This window comes from Brachionichthys hirsutus, chromosome 13, assembly GCF_040956055.1.
Source record: "Brachionichthys hirsutus isolate HB-005 chromosome 13, CSIRO-AGI_Bhir_v1, whole genome shotgun sequence".
Classification (NCBI taxonomy): domain Eukaryota; kingdom Metazoa; phylum Chordata; class Actinopteri; order Lophiiformes; family Brachionichthyidae; genus Brachionichthys; species Brachionichthys hirsutus.
This window is the reverse complement of record NC_090909.1, coordinates 4,245,123-4,266,547: the sequence shown is the minus strand read 5'-3', so window position 1 is coordinate 4,266,547 and position 21,425 is coordinate 4,245,123.

Here is a 21,425-nt window from a genome sequence, read left to right as displayed (position 1 = left end):
AGAATAAACCACACAGCATTGACTAAATCTTGTGATCTTTAACTTCAACGCATCAAGTCTCTGCAGAAGAAGCAGGGATTACAGCGATTCAAGTGCTGCACACTGATTCAGACTGACAATGAAAAAGGTGCGAGGAAGAGATCTCGTTCTACCCCCCCCCCCCCCAGCAGCTCTTACCTGCCTACGTGACCAGACATGTTATCTTCTTTACTAGAATCCCAGCACATAGTGCAGCTTTCGTCCTGCCTTGTATTAAACACTCACTTGTCCACCCCAATAAGTCACACAGCATGAACATATTCATCAGTTAATACATACTCAGTGTTTAAAATGCATCCACTGACACATTAACACACAGGTATGGGGTGAAACTCGCTGTTGGAACAGCTACAGCAGAGTCCCCATTCTTTCTGCTTTTGGTCACCATGGTTACTGTTTTTGGGATTGATTCAGATATTACAATGACTTCAAATGTTACTGGAATCTGTACATTCCCTTTAATCTGATTCTACATTGGTGCATTCAAGAAAAACTGGTGATCTTTCTATGCAATTTAAATGAAAATACACTCACCCCCCCCCCCCATATTTCTTTTATGAAATTTTGAACCTCCTTGGCGAGCAGCGATGGACACATCACTGTTTTTTTTTTTATTCTTCTTTTAAAATGAGATGCAGATCATAATGATTAAGACCTTTCTGGAAAACACTGCCATCTGTAATCCAACAGACTACAAGTACGTGTACTGGTAACTGGTACTACAAGAATACTATGTAAGATGTTACACGTGTGTCTTTTTCATTTTACTGGTTTATCTGAAATAACTGCACATAGCTCTCGCTTGTCTCAACATTTGGACCATCCCGTTCCCTTTTCCTCCCATCCCAGGAAAAAAAAAAAAGTAATTGTTGGGACACTCCCAACGACTTCACCTCAGCCCTTCTCTGTGTTAAACCAGATAGAAGGACAGAGAGAGAGAGGAAAGAAAGGGGAGGGGTGAGGAAGATGAAATGTGTTTTAAACATGGCAGCGCTCCCACTGACTGCAGTTACATTCTCATGTTTGCAGAGGAGCTGAAGACTGGAAGGAGCTCGGAGAAACCAGCAAATCAAAGATGGCTGCAAAGCTCCACATCATCAGATGGTTTTCCTCCCCATTCAACCATATGGAACGCCACATTATGTTACATCCGAATGGAGAGTTGCCTTTCATTAGACTTTCTAAAACATTGTTTAACAGTTTTTAAAAGTTTCTAAAATAAAATGATGTGGCTCTGAATTCGAAGGGGCGTCAAATTCTGTCAAATTCAAATATAAAGATTCGAGAAATTCCAGCTTTTAACTTTTTTTTTTTTTTTAGTTCACAACAAAAATAAGATGATACAGGCAAACAGTGAAGGAGAATGAAACAGTAAACGACAGCCTGATTTTTTAAAACTCCTTCAACCATCATTCTCCTCTGCTCTACTGTCTCTCATTGCACTGCCAGTTGGGCCTGTAGACAGATTTCTCCAGATGTGCTGGGGTCTGATTGGCTGCCCTGAGATGCATCCTCACTGGCTTCAATCCCCGAGTCTCATATTTCCTGTGGAGAGGATCGTGGGTGGAGTGGATCCTCTCATGTTAGGGGTGACTGTCCCACCTGTCAGCCAGCTGGTGAGACGTAAGAGGACGTGAGCAGTTTGATAACGTAGAACGGTTTGATCTTCAGCTGCATGTTAGTGTAGAACGTGTGACCGCATCATCCTCCACGGCAAAGTAGAAGAGCTTATCTGATGCTATTTCGTCATATAGTGTCTCTGAGTCACAGAAAAGATCTCCTTAATTGAGGAGCAGCATTAAAATATTGATATCACAAATAATCTTTGCATTATTCTTTATTCATGCAATTCATTTTTGATTGAAAAAACACACCAAGTATTGATTATTCCAGCTAAAATCAATACTTAGATTGGACAGCGTTTGCTACTTCAAAGATGAAAGACAATATTTATGGCAGCAAGATATCCCTTGTGATAATTGTCAGTTGTTTGACAAGTCTGTGGCACACAGAATCTAATCGAGGTGATCAAAGAGAATCTGCTCCGAGCAGCAACAAGATAGATCCTGTCATTGGTGTAAATGCGGCGACGGTGGCCGATGACTCTGCTGAGACTGATGAGGCTGATAATCTGATATGATAATAGCCTTCCTGACTCAACTTTTGCCATAACCCTTATTTCTCACTGAAAGTCACAAAATAGCATCTGTTGTGCTCCTCGCTGATTTCATTGAAAAAAAGAACTAAAAAAAAAGCTGCACATAATAGATCTTAATTTAGGTTGAAATGTCCTTATTTTTAAGGCATTCCTTCAGTGACTCCTGTGTCTGTGCTGCGCCTCAAGCAGGAGGTTTGCAGGGTGCTTTAAAGCATCTTTCCTTCTGGATTCAAAACCGCGAATTTCAATTGTAAAGTAAAACGACCGACAATCCAAGTCAGCAGCCGCTGCATGCAGAGGACATTTAGGGAAGAGAGAGAGAGAGTGGGTGAATAAAGAGGAGGAGGAGACTGATGTACAGTATACCTATAATCCGTCTGCAGCAAAGAGAGAGATGACAGAGATGAGAAAAGATCAGAAAATGGTAGCACACTGCCCTCTGTGACACTCACACACACACTCAGAGGTACTAATTAACACACGCACACACACACACACACACACACACACACACACACACACACACAGAGAGAGAGAGAAAGAGAGAGAGAGAGAGAGACGACACACAGACGGTTGAGGTTTTCAAATTACAGCCTATATTCCAGGCCGTTTTTCTCCCTCAGAGTTTCTTGCAGGAAACTTTCCACCCAGAAATAGGATTTGAAAAAACTAGCCTCCACGAAACTTCAGTTGTCGTTTAAAAGGGTTAAATAAATTAATTGAATATCATTTGTCGGGTTGTGAAATGGGATTCTGCAGTTGGATATTTTTATTAAACGATATCCAGCTGTGTTTTATTTAACCTCTTCGTGACGACAGTAAATATTTTCCATCGGGGCCAAATTCTACGTGGAATACAAAAAGAAGAAACATCAAGGACACGATTTCACTGGGTATCTAACGAGAACCTGTCGGACAGATGTGATCACCTGTTTGCTTCTTTGTCCAAAACACATCTATGAAAGGAAAGGCATTTTTATAAGCCTTAAAAAAAAGCAAAATGAAAAGACAACTCATGGCATTTAGGACAAATATTTCCTTGTGTTACATGCAGAGTTTTTACCCCAAAATCAGAGGACGTCAGAGGACGCCATCTTTATTAGAAACTGAACTTAAATTGGACTTCGTTGGTTTCGAGCAATGTCTGGTCTACACTGGTCGGTAAAGGCAGCAGCACATCTCTATTCAATCAAGTGGATAAATATTCAATCACTCGTCCGGCATTCAGCTGGGTCACGCGAGTCATTCATTTTGCACACATTTCTTTTCTTGAGACACCCCCCCCCCTCCTCAGAGGAGCGCCTGGAAGCTGCTGATACTTGCTCGAGTCTTTGAGCGTGATCAAAAAGGTGGGCTGTGTCAAAGAATTCAGCGCTCCTGTTAGCTCGACAGGCCTGAGCGCATATCAGCAGGAACGGGGGGGGGGGGGGGGGCTGAAGAACTAAACAGTTTGTGTGAGTCTGTGTGTATAAAACGGCTGTTATCACCAAATCCCTTCCTTTTCCGGTTTTCCCACCCACCGCATGCTTCTCAGATAATTTTCCGTGTCCCCCTTTTGACCTGAGCCATCATCTCCTTTTGTTTTTGGCGCCGTCCCCTCGTGTGCGTCGTCTCCCCCCCCCCCTCAGGTTGCCACATCTACAGGCCACTGTGTCCACTGGGATATGTTTCTTGAACGTTTAGACTTTTGCTGCAGGCAGGCGGGGTTATGGAGGAGTCGGTTCTGATCTCAGTTTGGGGATGGGTGCAGGGAGGGAGTGAGGGGGGGGGATAGAGGTAAGAGAGAGTATAAATGTTAGGAAACACAAGCGAGCATGGTGGAGAAGTTTAGTAAGAGGCAATCTTTCTTTCACTTTCAAGCAACCTCCTCAGTGAATACGACTTCTTCCATCTTTTGTTATACTTCAGAAGATTTTTCAAAATGGAAGCAAAAGACAATTCCATCAAAAAAAGCAGTTCTGTCAACGAGAGCGATGAAGGGATGAGGAGGAACTTGAGAATTGCAAAAAAAAAAAAAGAAAAAAAAAAAAGGAAGGCAAAATATAAAATCAAAGCAGGGAGCCTCCCTTGGCTGGGACTAACACATGGTTAGATTTGCCTGTGTGTCCACATGACTCACAGTCTGGTCAGCAAACGCATAATAAGCGCAACAGAAATATCTCCACACAATGTGACTGGAGTCCACAGCAGGCAGCTAATTGGTAGATGGACGTGGACTGTGGTTTGGAAGAGGAAAAAGACAACACACATCAGTGCAGAGAGAGAGAGAGAGAGAGAGAGAGAGAGAGAGAGAGAATGCCCATACATGTAATTTTTTCATTGCGTTTTTCTTCAGAAAGGATGCATAAAAATGTAAAGCAGTTGAGCGAATCTCTGGATGATCATATTCTCCAGAAACGCTGCATGAAAGTCAAGCTGATGAAAGTAAAAAGCCATTACGCTCACAATGTTGACATTTTAGTTCATAATTGTTACATCATTTATAGTTAGAGTCTTCAGTCGTCGACTCGTTCACTGCAGTTCGTTATTCTCTTTGTTCATGTGCGTTTACTTGGATAAAATGCATCTTTTTTCCCCTGTTTATTAAGATTTATCGGTTAAACCACAGGATTAGGATGCTCAGACATGAAAACCCATTCCATGAAGCTCCCTACGCACTGTCCTTGAGCTAATCTGAAGATCCCACGAATCTTGGAGGTCCGTAGCTGCTGACTCTGCCGAACGTTGGCGACCTTTGCGCACGATGCGCCTCAGCCTGCGCCGACCCCGCTCTGGGATTTTGCGTGGCTGAGTTGCTGTCGTTCCCAATCGCTTCCACTTAGTTCCGCTAACGGTTGATTGTGGAATATTTAGTAGACTTATTGCACAGGGGGGCATCTTGCCACGGTCCCATGCTGGAATACACTGAGCTCCTGAGAGCGACCCAGTCTTTCACAGATGTTTGTGGAAGTCGGCTGCTTGGTTTTACACACCTGTGGCCATGGAAGTGATTGGAACACCTGAATTCAATTGGATTTAATTTTATTCAGAAGTAATATTGCAGGAAAAACTCGATGTGTTTCACTGATTGTTGAGCCCAGTTCATTGAGAGCAACACCAGGTCTTTCTTTAACGGGTGGATTGAAGTTTCCGATGAAGACTCTTGTCCTTACAAAAAAGTGTCTCGGGGACCGTGGGTCAGAATGGAAGAGACAACCTCCTGTTTGGTGAAGCCGTGGATTCGGCTGTTGAAGGGTTAAGTTGAGTTCAGTGAAGGGGAGAGCACTGGAATCTTTTCCATATTACAACACACATGAGGAAAGCATTAAAGTTAGTTCAGCTCTCTCTCTCTCTCTCTCTCTCTCTCTCTCTGGTTAGTATGTCATTAAACATCTGGGGGAAATGCACTGAGATCCCCGGATTGACACACCAGAGAAAAGAGGCGAGGCGCTCCCCCCTTAACCGATTTCGTAAAATGATGCAGAAAAGGAATGAAAATGGTAAAAGTTGTGCGAAGTCTCTAAAACTACATGATGAAAAAAATTCAACACAGCTCTATTTTAAGTCACTTGAAGAGAACAGGGAATATGAGGGTTGTTATTGCCCCTCAGAGAAAATAAAAACCTCTCCAAAAGATGTGAACGGGACAAACTGTGGAATTTCTCTCCTCCCATCATTTCCCTCTCAAGAACTCCACCTCTTCCAAATTGCTCTGGTTTCGGCAGTTTTCTTCTGGTACGGTGGGCCGGCCAAACTTCCAGGAGGGAGGACTCGTGCCACTCTTTTTTTTTCCAGTATGGAAACTGTTGTCTCTCTTTGGTCCCACATGCTACAATAATAGCACCGCCATTAATTTTGGTCGGCCAAGAGAGAAAAAGCTAACAGCTTCTCTCTTCTTTCTGATCCGCGACAAAAAGGATTTATGGGATATATAGTCCCTCCATGCTTCATTCCAAGCCCAACATATGCCACCCCTTTTCACGTCTGATCGTAAAGAAAAAGGAGGCACTTCTTTATTTCTTATTTTAATTTCTTCTAATTATAGAAGGAAGTAAAACGACTCCTGCAGATCGACCTCCTCCTCCCCCACCTCCTTACTTAAATACTTTCACAGATGGGAAGGAAGACCAGACAGTTGGATTTTGTAAATCCAGGCAGAGTTTCAGATGCGGATCATTTTTAAAATCTATTTCTAGTCACTATATAAACCTCTAGTGGCACAAAAGTTTCAAAACCATACAAAAAAAAAATCCAAAGGAAGGAAATAAGAGTTTGTTTCTAAGATGTTACCTGTGAAAAGGTTTGAGGTCTATGTGTGGCTTGTGTCAAAGGCAACGTTGAAGAAAGTACATAGAAACAGTAACTTCAACTGATTGCAATAAAGTATATTTCTCAATTACATCAAATAGAAATAATAACTCAAACCTGTTAGACGTGCAGGGATAAAGCAGGGGATTGCTTTTTGAACACACTTTGAAATGTTCACAACATTTTAACAACTCATTTTACTACGGCTGTGTGCTTCAATGAGCACCTGAACTGTCTGACACCTGACCTGCTGCCATTTAAACCTACAGCTGCCCTATAAAACACCTGGAGCCCACTTTCAGAGGGGCGTGGGCCTGCTAAACCTCCTGTGACACTATTGGTTGAATGCTGACTAAACAGGGAAGCAGCTTGAAGCTAGTTGCGTGAGCATGTCTGCGCTGTGGAAGTATTCTGAAGTGGTTGACAAAAACCTGTCGATTGAGGTACTGTTCATTTTATTTTAAATATTCGTATTTAATATTTCCTGTTGCACTCGTCCAAGTCCAAAGTGAAAAAAGTATTTTATTTATTACTTGAATGTTCAAGTTACGCCACAGAAGTGCTCTGTTTAAGAGTTAAATGTTGAAATATGATGATTAAATTAAATAAAAAATAAGGGCCATGCTGGATCCGTTTTTCACTCATCTTTACTTTTTTATTTTTTTATGTATTGAAGAAGTATCTGATCGGGACTCGGTATCGGTATTGGTTCAAAATCAAATGACTCGGACTCTGAGTCATTTGAAAAAACCTCCTCGAAAAAAAAACCTGATCGGGACATCCCTAGTTGTAATAGCCTTTTAACAGGTTAATCAATCTGAAACACTCCTACAAAATGGCAGACTTCAAACAGAACAAAGAAAAGAGGATGCACACTGTATTTTAGTTGTGATGATGCCCTTATGTCATAATCTACTTGTTGCTTTTACATTTTATCCATATGCTCTATTCCAGGTTGAATAAGCCATGGTTTTAATATGTATTACAGACGAAGGCTAATGCTAACAGAGCAGTGTGTGTGTGTGTGCATGCGTGTTGCATTGCACGCTGAACAATCTGGCTTTCTCTCCTGTCATGTCCTGATTGTGTTCTTTCAGTCAACAGTAGCCCACGAACTTTGAATGAATCTCAGGAAACCAAAGTCACTCGCGTTCTGATACCGTTTTCGTCTCCATCTCTTCACTTTGTCTGGGAACAGCGCTTCATGTTGCATTTTAGTCTGCAGCTCTGTCATTCTTTCCACCGGCGGAGCCAGAGGGAGGAGGCCTGCTGCACTAGAAAACTAAAGCTGTGTCCTGACGACATCCTATCGGCAGCGGAAAGAGCAACCACCGTTAAATATATATATATAAAAGGATGCTACAGGATAAAGTTGTATCATTTACATTAACAAATACAATTCCACTGCAAAAAACCAGAGCCACCAAAAAATCATGATATTGGTATTCGGGAGAGAAGGGACTGTGGAATGTGGAGGCGGCTCTGTAGAGCCATGGATCACGGAAGATGGAGGAACCGTCTTCATTGATTTAGTCTCTTCTCTCCCTCTATTCCCCAACTTTGCTCCGATAGACAATATGCATCGTGAACATAAAGGTAAGAACAAAAGTGTAGGAGCAACTTACAAATCGTGATGCTCATGATCTTTAATGGGACAATAAGAGGACCCTCAACACCGTGTTACCATCAAGGAGGAGTCGGGGATGGAGAGGGGATGCGGACAGACGCATTAATAAGTATTGATTAATAACCTTTTATAATTTATTAGACAAGAAATGTTTAATGCATGAATTCAATAAGTGTCAATTTATGATGGAATTTGGAATGAATGTTAAAAATCTCAAATGAGACATGGCTGAAATCACACTCATACTTTTGCATTTCTTTTCACAGTCGCCTCCTAAAACCCCTCCATGCTCTGACTCTATTCAAGGTTCACAAGCTCCACATCACCACTTCTCCTCTGTCTCGCTCTCCCTCTCCCTCCCCTTCTCTTCCAACTCTTCCTCCCATTCTCTTTTCGGCACTGCCTGTTGCACAGCTTGTCTGGATCATGCTTCAAATGTTAGGTTTGCACTTCAGAGAAAAGTCTGTGCAGAGCCAAAGAAAAGAAAAGAGTAGACTTTGCTGCAGGGACAGTTTTCTGAGAGACACATATTTCAAGCACTGCTATCTTGATGTTGAGCCTCATTGCTTTGTTTTGTTGTCTATGGCATCAGTTGTTGGTGTAGCATTAGCCTTTGAGCACATAGTTGCATAAGGCTATGAAGCGATACAGAACACATTAAAAAGCAAGCATACTCTACCTACATCAAACATAATGAAAAGTATCAATATAACAGTGTACTTATTCCAATACTTGTTTTTACAGATAACGTACGATCGATTCTGTGCTCCTAAAAGCTGTGCATGCACACAAAAAATATTTTATGAAATGCCTTGATTGATCTGGTGGACTGTCTTTGGTGCTCAGGCTCTTTGAAGAAATTGTGATTCAAAGTTTCCTATAGAGTTCAGACAATGGTGGTGGTGGCTGACAACACTGCTGAGACTTGACGCTGATGAATTTATGGTATTGTTGAAGCTGTAAAGGCTATGTGGTGATTGGCGAGATGGAAGGAATGCAAGAATGACCTAGATGTGAAGATGAGTGGTTAACGATGAAGGCGATATCTCCACAGACAACGGCAGCAGAACGTAAAGAAGGAAAGCATAAGCGGTGAAATAAACTACGGCCTAAGCGTGCAAAGGACGAAACCTTTGCCAAAGCTTCATCTGACAGACTTAATTTAGAAAAGCGGAGTAAACTAATTTATAGAAATGTGTTTTTCTTCAGGAACGCTCCAGGTGAGCTTCTGTCCTCCAGCTGAGCGCACGCTAGTTAGTGGCTTACTGAGGATGTTCATTAGAGCCAATGAGCAGGCTGGTGGGTGGCTTGTGGTTTGATGCAGGTGAGGACTGTTACACAAACTCCACATGCTGACAGGAAGAGGAAGACTCTATACCAGGGGTCCCAAAACATTTTCCTGTGAGGGCGACATCACTTTTCCCTTCTCTGATGGAGGGCCGGGGTCAGTTTGTAGGAAAAGTGTGATGATGGCAGGGGTGCCTAAACATTTGGGGGCCGAATGCGGAGGCAGGCTGTAGTTTAGGCTTCATCTCACCATCACAACTACACACAGTGACATGAATCGAGTGTCACACACGCAATGCCTCTCACACCCAAACTCAGTCTCTCTCCGGCATTATCACGAAGTGCAGAGGCGAAGAACGACTGGATCAATCAGCTGATCCAATACAGCTGCAGAGGACCAAACAACAAACCTCAAATTTTTGTAAAAAACCCGAGTGCCGCACTCCTTGGTTTCGAACCCAGGATCGCCTAGCAGGGAGTCAAGTGCACTACCCACTACACCACCTAGATGTTACCCCACCGAACATTAGGATAAATAGACAGTAGCATTGTTGACTTTAGACCAGAGGCACTGGTTTTGAATCCAGTACGACGTCACCTGGTCGGAGAGACGTCCACTCCACATAACACAAAAGGAAAAAGCACAACATAACAACACAACAACATAACAACACAGTACAACACAACAACACGCTGTGGTCTGAGAATACCTCGAGTTCCCTCACCTATACGGTGGCGTAGTCGGTAGGGTTACCGGTCTACTGCCAGAGGAACTGGGTTCGCATCCGGCTGTGGGAGTGGGAGTGGGGGTGGAGCAGGGGCGGCAGGGTAGGCCTAGGGCCTTACCTGGGCGGAGTGAACTGGACCACTGGTCCACTCCACTCCGCTCAGGTGTGCCCTGGACCTACCCTGTTGCCCCTGCTCCATCTCATTCCCGTAGTGGGATTCGATACCAGGGCCATTTTGCCCCCCTCGACAGTGCTGCCAACCATGCCACCGTGGAGGTGAGGAAACTTGCCCTGTTATTACAAGGTAATTACTATGTAATAAGTTGATATTACAGAGCACCGGAACATTAACTTTCTGGCCGTATGTGACCATCATTAAAATTGTCCCAAATAAAAGGGAGGCTGCTCGTGTTGTATGGGAAGGAAAATAAGTAAATTCTATTTTGGGTCTCTGGTATTGTTCAGGGGGCCAGGCCGCATGTGGAAATGGGCCGGATCCGGCCCACGGGCCGTAGTTTGGGGACCCCTGCTCTATACAGATGTGCACTGAGTTCTTCATACTCTGCTGCACACTCTGATGCTGAGACTGTAATTAAACATATATAATTGTTCCTCTGAGTTACAACTGGCCTGTTTCAGGTACGTCTAAGGAACAGCAAGTTATCCCATCTGTGTTGCTAATGAATAAATTAGTCCAAAGTTTACGCGAGCTCTCCGACGGCTCTCATGGAGCTCGTCGCTCAGCTTGAAATGCTTTATGTTTCCTGCATGTGCTGCTTTCCAGAGGCGTGTAAAAGACGTTTGTGTGAGGAGAAAAATACTTAGAAGGCAGGATGAAGAAATTGTTGGTTTCAGCATGATAAGAATTACTTATATCCAGCATATCCGCGTGTGCGCACCTCTGCTTCATGTCTTTCCCACATTGCAGTCATTACGATCCAACGTACGTCAGATATGATCTTCTCCAGAACGCGCTTGTTGGCTTTGCTGCGTCTTGAAGGATGTAGCACGTATGTGCATACAGCCTTTAAAGTGTGCGATGTTAATTCGTGTTCACCTCCTCTGCTGGTTACAAATGAACATTTGGCAAATATTGGGAGAAATTCCATTTGAGAATTAGCCTACAGATGTTCCACCCCCCCAACTTGCATCTGTCTAGTCCCTCCCCTCTTTCTCTCTTTCTGGATGTCTCTCTCTCTCTGTGTGTGTGTGTCACTTTCCCATTTCTTGACTGCTCAATGGAAAATCACCATCATGTTGTAGCGAATTCTCAACCTCACGCATTTAGAAAAACACGGGCATGCGCTGAGCCGACTGTTCTTTCAAAAGCTGCGTCCTTTTCCTTCACTGTCAGATTTGTGACCAAAACCAGGGAAAATTGATGACTAGTATTTGTCGTGATGATATATGCCTCCTTTTTGTTAGACTGCAGTGCACATGAATGTCAAAGAGAACAGGCGTGAGCAAAAAGAAGGGGGGGGGGGGGGGGGGGGGGGTAAGGCTGTGCTTAGAATGGTTGAGGGAAGAATGTAAGTTAGAGAGAAGTTAAGAGAAATGGGGGTTGCAGTGCAGGCAGCCCATTACATAGCTAAAGCATGAGTGCATGCCTGTTGGCCGACGTCCACTTCTGCATCTGGTAAAAATCTGTGGCCTCTGCTTTCCTCCCTCTGCGTCTCTGCTCCTCGTTCCTCTTTGCGTTTTCATCTCACCTCTTCCTCTGTTCCGTTTGCTCTAATTTGCATGTGTTTCATTCTTATCTCCTCTTTGATGCCTGTTTGCTTTCTGCCTGTTTGTCCTCTTTGAGTCCACATAAAATAGTCTGATAGAAAGAGGAAGAGGAGGGACCACTCGCACATATTCCTCCACGTTATTATTATTATAATTGACTTCTTACAGAAAGTAAGATGTAAGAGTTTGAAATATTGGAATATATATATAATATAAATTTTCTATTTCCCTGCTGAACTGTGCAATGATCTCACTTTGAATGCAAAATATAAATTTCCTACAAGCAATCAGTTAGCTTAGCTTAGTTTAGCTCGAATATGAGAAGCAAACAAACACATGGGCTCTATCCTAAGGAATCATTTAATAAGCTGATGTATTTTTTTTGTGTACTTGTGTCAACGCACACACCTCATAGCTTCAGGGCGTGCCCACACTTCCATCCTTCACTCAGTTCGGGTTGGTGACCAGATGATCTTCTGCAGCCAGTCACAATGGCAGGGTGGAGTCTGGACAATTAAAAAAAACTTTTCTTCTCCTCCTCTACAGTCCTACTTTCTGCCTTTCTTTCTTTTTTTCACTGCTGAACTCAAAGCTTCAACAAGACCAGAAAATTCTTCCACGTGTCCACTGCTGCATTGAGAAGGACGGGAGGAATAGAAAGTGTCTAGTCTGCCTTCACAATTTAAACCCTCCTCCCCTCTCTGGAATCAAATTCCTGAAATATCAACAGTTGCGTTTAGATGGGCTGTAATGAATTCTCTCTTGCATTGTGCACATCCTGCAGCAGGCAGGAGGGCAAATATGCAAAGCTGAGGAGAGCTGCACAAGATGAACGTCATGGCACCCCCCCAGGCAGTGTTATCTGGTTTCAATACAATCTATGAGCAATAAAACAATGACATTCAAAGGTTCAAAGGCAGAAACAGAAACAACTAAAAACAATAGAAAAGGTTAGTGAAAGTATTTCTGAGATTGCAGAGATGATAGATGAATCCACAGAATGCAGGAGAACACGTGTAAGCACAGGAGACACGTATACTGGGAGAAAAGAGGACGTGTGTGTCGTGTGTAATCTATTGGAACAAAGCATGGAAGATGTTTTCACTAGGATCTCTCTTCTTTTGCTGTCTCTTTGTTTTCTGCTCATTCGTTTGTAAATCCAGTTTAATTCTGGGTATATGAATATGATGGTTGTTTATAACTAAATTCTAGTTTTGACACACAATCACAGAAACGAAGGGTCTGAGAGGAGGGGAGAGAGCGGCGGGGGTCTGCCCCAGGATGAGGGGGTTAGAAAACCAAAGACGCCATGCTCAGGAGGACATGCCCCAACTGGTGTGTGAGAGAGAGAGAGAGATATGGCTTGCTATGGCCGCTCCCCTTCTCTACATATTTGGTCACATTTATGTTTTCGTTTAAATTGAAGGAATCTTTTTATTCTTGTTAAAAATGTATTACGATTACATTTCTGTAACGTCTGAACTAGAGTTTGGACATAAAAATACAGAGACACAGACAAGAGCAGAGATTTTAGTTACGAATTGACTTCATGCAAAAATTATTTGGCAAAATAAAAAAAAACTGAGACAAACGGAACCACCAAGAAACACTGCCTCGAAAAAACACACACTAACAAGGGGACCGGCTGCAAAACAGCCTAAATACACAAATAAATACATAAATACACATCCTCAAACAAAAAATATCAATAAGCGAATGATAAACTAAGGCCAGCAGGGTGGCTCAGTGGTAAGCAGGAAGGTAATCGTGTTTTCATGTTGTCGTATTTGGGATTTGTGGCGTCATTTAAACGGATCCACTGAGCTTTATAAACGGTGTTCAACAAATGATGCCTAATGAACGTAATGAGTTCAACATTTGGTGCTTTTATTTTGATGCAGACAAGAGAGGTGATTTCCTAAACACACACACACACAAACAAGCTCACTTTCATACGTCCAGTCTGAAGTGTTTGAACAGGAAACCACCTATTCCATTTCCATTTCCATTTCCAACCTGGAAAGTGTTGGAGCTTTGAAATGAGGCTGCTGTTATTCATGAAAGGGTTAAAGCCCATCTGTAATCAGCAATCGGCCTTGGTGCGGCTCTGATCTCGCCTTCCTATCGGATTAAAAGGCGGCTGGAAGGACTGCGGTGGCTTAATGATGGCACCTTATCTATCTGGGGACGTGAAAGCCGGGTAATCTCTGGTGGACTTTCATCATAAATGACGCATTTTTCTTCTCGTTATAGCAAAAGTGAAGAGACGACCGGAGATCCTTGCACTACATCCGTAATTTCCTTTAGATTCCTTTTTGCAACACTGATTCTCATTTTGATGCGTAAGAAAATCTTTTTTCACAGAATTTTTAACACAGATAAGCAGCTTTTGGCCTGAGTTTGAATCATATTCTATCTCCAATACCATTTCCTGCCTCTGCTGCCGTGATGGCTGACGTCACGGATGCTTAAAACCGGCCTCTCATCCCGTCCAGGTAGAGAGTACGGATGTGCTCTAAGTGAAATGTGATCCCCATCTTCACTCGGGATGCGAGCAGTACGAGACACGGCCATGTTTCTCTGTCTTTAACCTGAACACTTCCATCTTGTTGAAGGCCAAACTCAGAACCCTGATGGGGCACATTTCCTGATTGTCAGGCCGCGGTGGATTTTTTACCCACCACTCCACTTCCTTTTCGGTCAATTACTGGATTTTTGATTATTTGCCTCCACCTGCAGCCGGACATTATCTCGTCTCGTTGTTTAAAGATAAATGATAAATAGATTTATTTGTATTGTATGAACTTTATTTTCACCATTGCCTTTGGATGAGAATTGCCAAACTGTTTAATTCTGCATAAAACACACAAAGACGCACACACACTCAGGAGAGCATGTGTGGCGATGAGGCGTCCATGCTGTTTTATTTTCTTAGCCTGTAGCCGGTGACAACACGGAGCAGGAATCAGGGGTGCTTCCTCTAACCCCTCTCCCCTTAGAGGTGGGGTGTTAAATACACACCAGTCCCTCACACACTGCTTCAGTGTGAGTTAGTGATACCGGATCACCAGCGAGACACTTTACAGAAACATTTCTGGTCAAAATGGTGAAAAGGCATCGAGTGCTGGCTGTCCTGAAGGACTGCATTTAGGGAGGGACAGTTTCATCTTGGAACAACATGTCATTAAACTCAAAAGAATTCACAGACACGTTTGTCTAATTCTTTTATTTTTCATTGCTCCTCTTTCACTTCAGATCTTCCCTCTGCTCGCAACTTTTCTTACGTGTTTTCTGTTCTTCTCTCGGCCCTATTCTTTCCCTTTTTTTCCTAACCAGATGTGTTTCTTCTCTGGATCTCCGCCCCGCCCCCCCTGTGCAGGCCCCCGTGATTCATTTTCCACAGACATCTTAAAATGGCCCAAAGTCTCCCTTCCCCCCACGCCTTTCTCCCCTCTTCTCTTTCTCTTTTCCTGATCTCAGACTCCCACTGCTGGATTGTCTCAGCCTGCAAGGCTGAACAGCAGGAAGGAATGAAGCTTATGTGGGAAGCTCCACAGCTTAAGGTTCGCCGTGTCTTTCTCTCATCCCCTGGTGGTCAGAGGAGGAGGAGGGACGAACCTGCCCAGGTGCTGGTGGGCGGATCTACTTGATGACACCCTCAGGGAGGTAAACACACCTTTACAATGAGGGGAAGTGATCAAGTAGGCGGATCCCCTACCTTTTGGGCTGCATTACTTTCACTGAGGGAGATACCTGCTCCTCCTTTCTCTCTCTCTCTCTTGCTCCTTCCTCCCTTTGCTCCTCTGCCACATTTCCACCCTTCCATACTCCTCCCTCCCTCGTTCACTCAGACCCACGTCTCACTTCCCAGCGCCGCACCCTCTTTGACGTGCTATTCCTATAACACTGAGAGTAGGATGATGCTTCTTTGGTGGAGCCTCCCGATTGGTTGGAGGGATGGTCTGGCTGGTGTATGATGAGGTTCAGGTTTAGAATTCCATATGTATAGAGTACGATGCTCAATCTGGATGCAACTTCTTGGCTGACAATATCGATCGTGATGGCATTAAGTTAGTCGAGCTTTTATTTCACTGAAGAGTATGTAGCGCCTCAAACGTGTGCTGCGTGCACTTTGTCTTTAAAGGCACGTGAACAGTGATTGTATGTTGTGAGAATCCCCCAATTAAAAAAGCAATACAATGTAAGATTGAAAGGTGGGCTAAAGAGAGGTGAAAGCCACAACTACCTGTTGTCCTCTGTGCAGGGCGTCGTTATTCCCTCTGTGCATGTCAATGGAAAACGTTCAATAGGAAGAAAGAATGCAGCTTGAATGTTTAAGTCTTTTATACAAAAGAAGACTTTCCTGCATTGCTTCCCAGAGGCCCAAAACATGTATAATTTTAAACTTAACCTTTAAAAATGAATTGATATTGATCCTCTTGCAGCAGAAGCTGGTGTTTAATGTGTTCATGCATGCATACAAGTCTTTCTGCAAAGGTTTTTCCTCATTTGCATGGCTTTGGAACATCTTAAGCATCCAGCGACCTGCTAGAGGCTCCTGATTTATTCAACTGCCAACTTGTCGTTTCTCTGAGGTAAACAGGAAGTTTCATTTCAACAACATCGCCTGATCAGTGTGATAAGGCTCTCTGCAAGAAGCAATACAAAGAGAGGAGAGGGTTGTGCGTTGAAAGCATGTAAACCCCACCATAATGTAATATACTGTCGCATTGTGCTGGCTTTTAAATGGAGACTCTAATAAATTATAGATAAATACATACCCTGTATTAATCATGCAAAGCCACGAGGGATGCTATGAAATAACGATGACTTAATTGCACGATGAAGAAGAATCCCAGTTTGCTGAGTAGCAAACAGCAGTTAAAGGTGTTTGAAAGTTAATTACTGTTATAACTGGTAAAGCAGAGCTTTCCTCCAGCACTCATCCTCGGATAAACTCGGAGTCCTGCCGTCTACGTTGGACGAAGCCTCCTGCCACGTTGTCTCTCATGCTCTTCCTCCCCTCCCTGTCGCTCTCACTTCTTCTCTCTTCCTCATTCACACGCTCCACAGCTACCTCTGTAATTTCTGTGCTTTATAAAAATGCTTTTGAATTTATGGAAACGGTCTTCCTTCCTTCCTTTCTTCCCTCCTTCCTTCCTTGCCCTCCTTCCTTCCTTCCTTCCTTTCCCTCCTTCCTCCCGTCCTGCCTTTCTTGTGGTTCTTGCAGCGATTAAAGGCTTCATCTTCCTTCTTCCTGGTTGTGTGTAGTCTGAATGGCAGCTTGGTGACCACACAGCGCTGGTCCATCCTCCTCTTTTCTGTCTTTGTCTCCAAGTGTAATCTCTCTAACAACTGGTGACCTTTTCTGTGAGATTGGTTTCTGTATTAATGCTTGTTTAGCTTTTAGCTGACAGATAAGAGACACAAGCAGGACCCTCACCTCTAGACTGGTTGCCGATATGCTTCACGGTCACCGCATGAAAATAACCTGTCCTATTTTTTTATTATATTTTTGCTCCGAATGAACATGGCTGGATTTGGGTTTATGTAATCCTGCGGACTACAGTGTCCCAGTGGGGACTGGGTCCATGGGTCCATGGAAGCGGTCCCATCAGAGGACCTGATGCTACACTTTAACGTCAGTTAGAGAATCGCACCAGCCTCCCCTCCCAAGCACCTCTGGCATGCAATGCGAGAGACGTGAAGCATCTCCAACGCAATCCTCCTCACGGACCGCCCTAACCAACAGCAGACAAAGAAAGAGGGAGACGAGGAAAAATGAACTCCTTCTCTTAAAATAGATGGTGAGAATGGTGCAGACATATAATCAGACTAACACTCAACCATTCTGTAACTCATCTAGATGTGTTAGACTTTGCTCTTAAATGTAACTGTACAAAAACATGTTGAATCAATTCACTGGATTTTTGGTTGAATCGGCTGAAAATGTTCAAACTGCGTGGCCTCTTTTTCTTTGTCTTTTCACTTTGCCTGTTTCTTTAACTGCCAGACAAACTTTTTCCAAATGTACATTCTTCTTGCTTTAGTCCAGACTTGGACGCCTACATATTTTTTTCCCCCCCAATCCCTCCATGAGTGAGAGAGCAGCAACCTCTTCTGGTTAAAAGGCTCCACAAGACAATCCCTAAACCGCCTCTTGTCTTAACCATTTCTATTCATGGAGTTTCTAATGAGCCCATCGGAATTACCAGGAAGAATATAAAAGATGATGCAATTCATATAACGGAATTAAAGCGCCAATATAACCTGTAATATGTTAGAATGTCATGTCTGCATTTCTTTTATGAAATAAAAGAACATTATTTGAGTGTCATTGTTAGTTAAAACAGCTGTTTACTTTGTCCACACGAGGGCGCCACTGTCCCACCTACTGGAATATAAGATTTGATTTTTTTTGTCTTTAAAATGTGAACGGCATCGTCATCTATTGCTCCCTGATTTATTAGACACGCTGCAAAATCAGTTTCTTGAAACGCTGTCGATTTCCTGAAAACGTGCACATGTCCCCTGGAAGCTGCTTCTTCCCGACCTGTCTGACCTTGACTGTAGGTCGCTGCAATCCCCACCAGATTGGTTTTCAAAAATACCTCAGGGCACAGAGATATTCTTCTGTTTCAAGGATGATGTTTTTTAATAACAAGACTTTAATGATCACTTCAAAATCTTTGTTTGCCTCGTAATATGATTCCCCATCTTTAACTCCTGTGTAGTATTAAAGATAAATAATAAGAAATACTCCACGATGCAACCTTTCAGCAGAATCTGCCTTTTAACGTTAAATAAACGGTTCAGTGAAAAAGTTGTTTTGTGTCTTCAGCGGCTGATTTTCAGGACGTATGACAAGAACAGCGTTTCTGTTTCAGCTATTCCAAAGAACGATTTCTCTAAAAAGTTGATTCTGATGCAGGAGCTGTTAGAGACTAATTATTTCGTCCCTTCTGTGATTTCTTTTCTTTCTGTCTGACTGTCTGACATTTTTAAAGTTTGCATACTTAATCTGTTAATTAGATTCACAGGCTGCACCTCAATAATAAGTTACATGGAACACAGTAATTGGGCCTGATGATGGATGAGTAGCTCAGTTGATAAAGCTTCATTTTAGCTAAGCTACGCTATCATATGACATGCAACCCAAAACCCAAAATGCTGAGTTTAAGTGTGGTTGTGAATTCCGCTGGACTCCAGATCCAGATCTGGATCCTTATTCCCTTATGGGTGGAAGAGCATGACTCCACTTAGGGACGGCGTTAGGTGGAAGGAACTGTTTCCCCTCCACTGTTTACCTTGAATAATGTCCTAACAGGAATTGACCAAAAAAAAAAAAAAAAGATGTTAGGCTGGTTGCCAGTTCATCAAAAGGTCTGGTTCCGCGAGAGAAAACCGGATTCCCCAGAAGGAACAACATAGACATGAGGATATGCAAGCAGGTCAGCATTGGAAGAAGGTTTTTATTCATGTTCTCTTCGTACTGCACTCTTACTCATACATAAGCGGATTACTGTGGATTTAATAGAGGATTCTCCAGCATCCGCATTAAATGTGGATCGGGCAGTCTGAAGGAAACGATTGGATTTGCATCGTTTCAATGCATTGATTGCTCCTTTCAGTACAGCAGCATGTTAATGACAGCGAACAATCAACTCTCCTCATTTTGTTATTTTAGTTGCGTTTTAATTCACTCCTTTGTGACTTGACAGTAATTCATTGGGCCCTTTCATAAGAGAGTAGAGAATAAAATAGCCACTAAAGTGCGATGATTGCGAAAGAAGATGATTGTTGACTGCAGATAAATGTACCCCCCCCAGCTTGTATAAAAGCCTTTCCAACAAACTGAATGGCTGCTATACATCCTCTCCATCTTATTCCTCTACAGGAAAAAAGAGAAGCACTGAGAGAACAAATACTTCTGCGTAAGGCGCTGTGAGTACTCAGCATCGTTGCCCTTGGCATGACGTCATCATGATGAAGCCATATTAAGTAATACCGTCTAATTCCTCGACCCTTGAAACCCACTCCGAGCATTTTCAAATCATGTTTCCCAACATTAGTTTATAGAGTTGTCAACCACTTTTTCCCATTTAGATGACGTCTTATCTCATGATTTCAGGTCTTCATGCTGCTCGATAGTGATCTGCCCTTTAGACAATGACATCTGAAGCATGACAAAGATATCCAAGATGGGTTTTGTAGCGCCGTGGTGCGATAGAGGATTCCTCCTGAAACCCTGCTTTGTTCTAATTGCCATATAATAGACAAACTGTTGGGTGAAAATTAAAACAAACGTCTTTTACGCTTTTCTTCTACTTTTATTAATTTACAAGCTTTATTGGGCCAAATGGTTCCTTCATGGTTGTGCACATCTGTCACAACCGCACATCAGGGGGCATTTCTCCAAATACTGCGGCGAGCCGATGGTGCCTTTTCCATAAATACATTAAATACACCTGAGCTTGGCGCTAGAGTTTGACATTATGCCACATCCCTGCAGGGATATTACTCAGCAAACTATGAATTACTTGTCAAAGCGTGTCGTGCAGAACACCAGGGATATAAGGTTTAGCCCTGGTAATACTCAATTATAGCAGGACAAATGTGTGCAGTGCGGAGACATATTGCAGGGAGGACAAGTGCAGTCAAGCGAAGCTTTGGAGACAGGAGGGCTGCGGCTGTGCATAAAGTAAAGTTCTGGTTCTGTCAAGTTAAGTTTCAATTTGAATTCACAACAGAGCAGGCATTTTTGCTTTTACTTGCTGAGAGAGGAGAAAGAAAGGTACACACACACACACGCCACAGATCAAGCTCTCGGTTTGAAGGCGTGACGGATCCTGTTAAAGTTACGCAAATGACAGGAAGCTGGACTCGAACTGTCTTCTCTTTGTCTCGCACCTGAGCTATGAGATTTGGACTCTAGAGCCTTTCTTTGAAAAGGTCAGTCTGTGTAAATCACGCACCATTATCACACTCGAGCGAGCGAATGACGTCTTTACATGGACATGTGAGACAGATTTTGAGGATGGAAGGGGTGGGCATTAACCAGAATATTTCTGACAGCATCATCGATAAAGCCCGGCAGATTGAGAACGGCCTCAGTTGTGTATCAGCACCCCCCCCCCCCCCCCCCAGCTGAAAACACCTCCAGGAATAAAACAAGGCTCAGCGTTTGTCTTTTCCTCTCACTGATTAAAGACAACAAGCTCAATCTGCTCCTGGCTGTCTCATGACTCACTCTGCTGAACTGTCTCTCCCGGCCTGCAGGCTTTTATCCTTCAAGTGGACATCTGGGAGAAGCTAATTAGTGCACACTAGCATTACGGACACGTCTTTGCAGCATTGGGCTCTCTCTCTCTCTCTCTCTCTCTCCACAGACGTTTGCTGATCAAACACCTTCATCAGACAGATCTCAAACCATCACCTGCTTTGCTGCATTAAACAAAGTAAATTTGCATTCATGCCATTTCCTTCCCCTTCATTTTTGTAAAGAGAGATAGAGTCATAAATCTCGGGGACAATCACGTCATTATTATTCCCAATTTTTCATTTTTTTTTA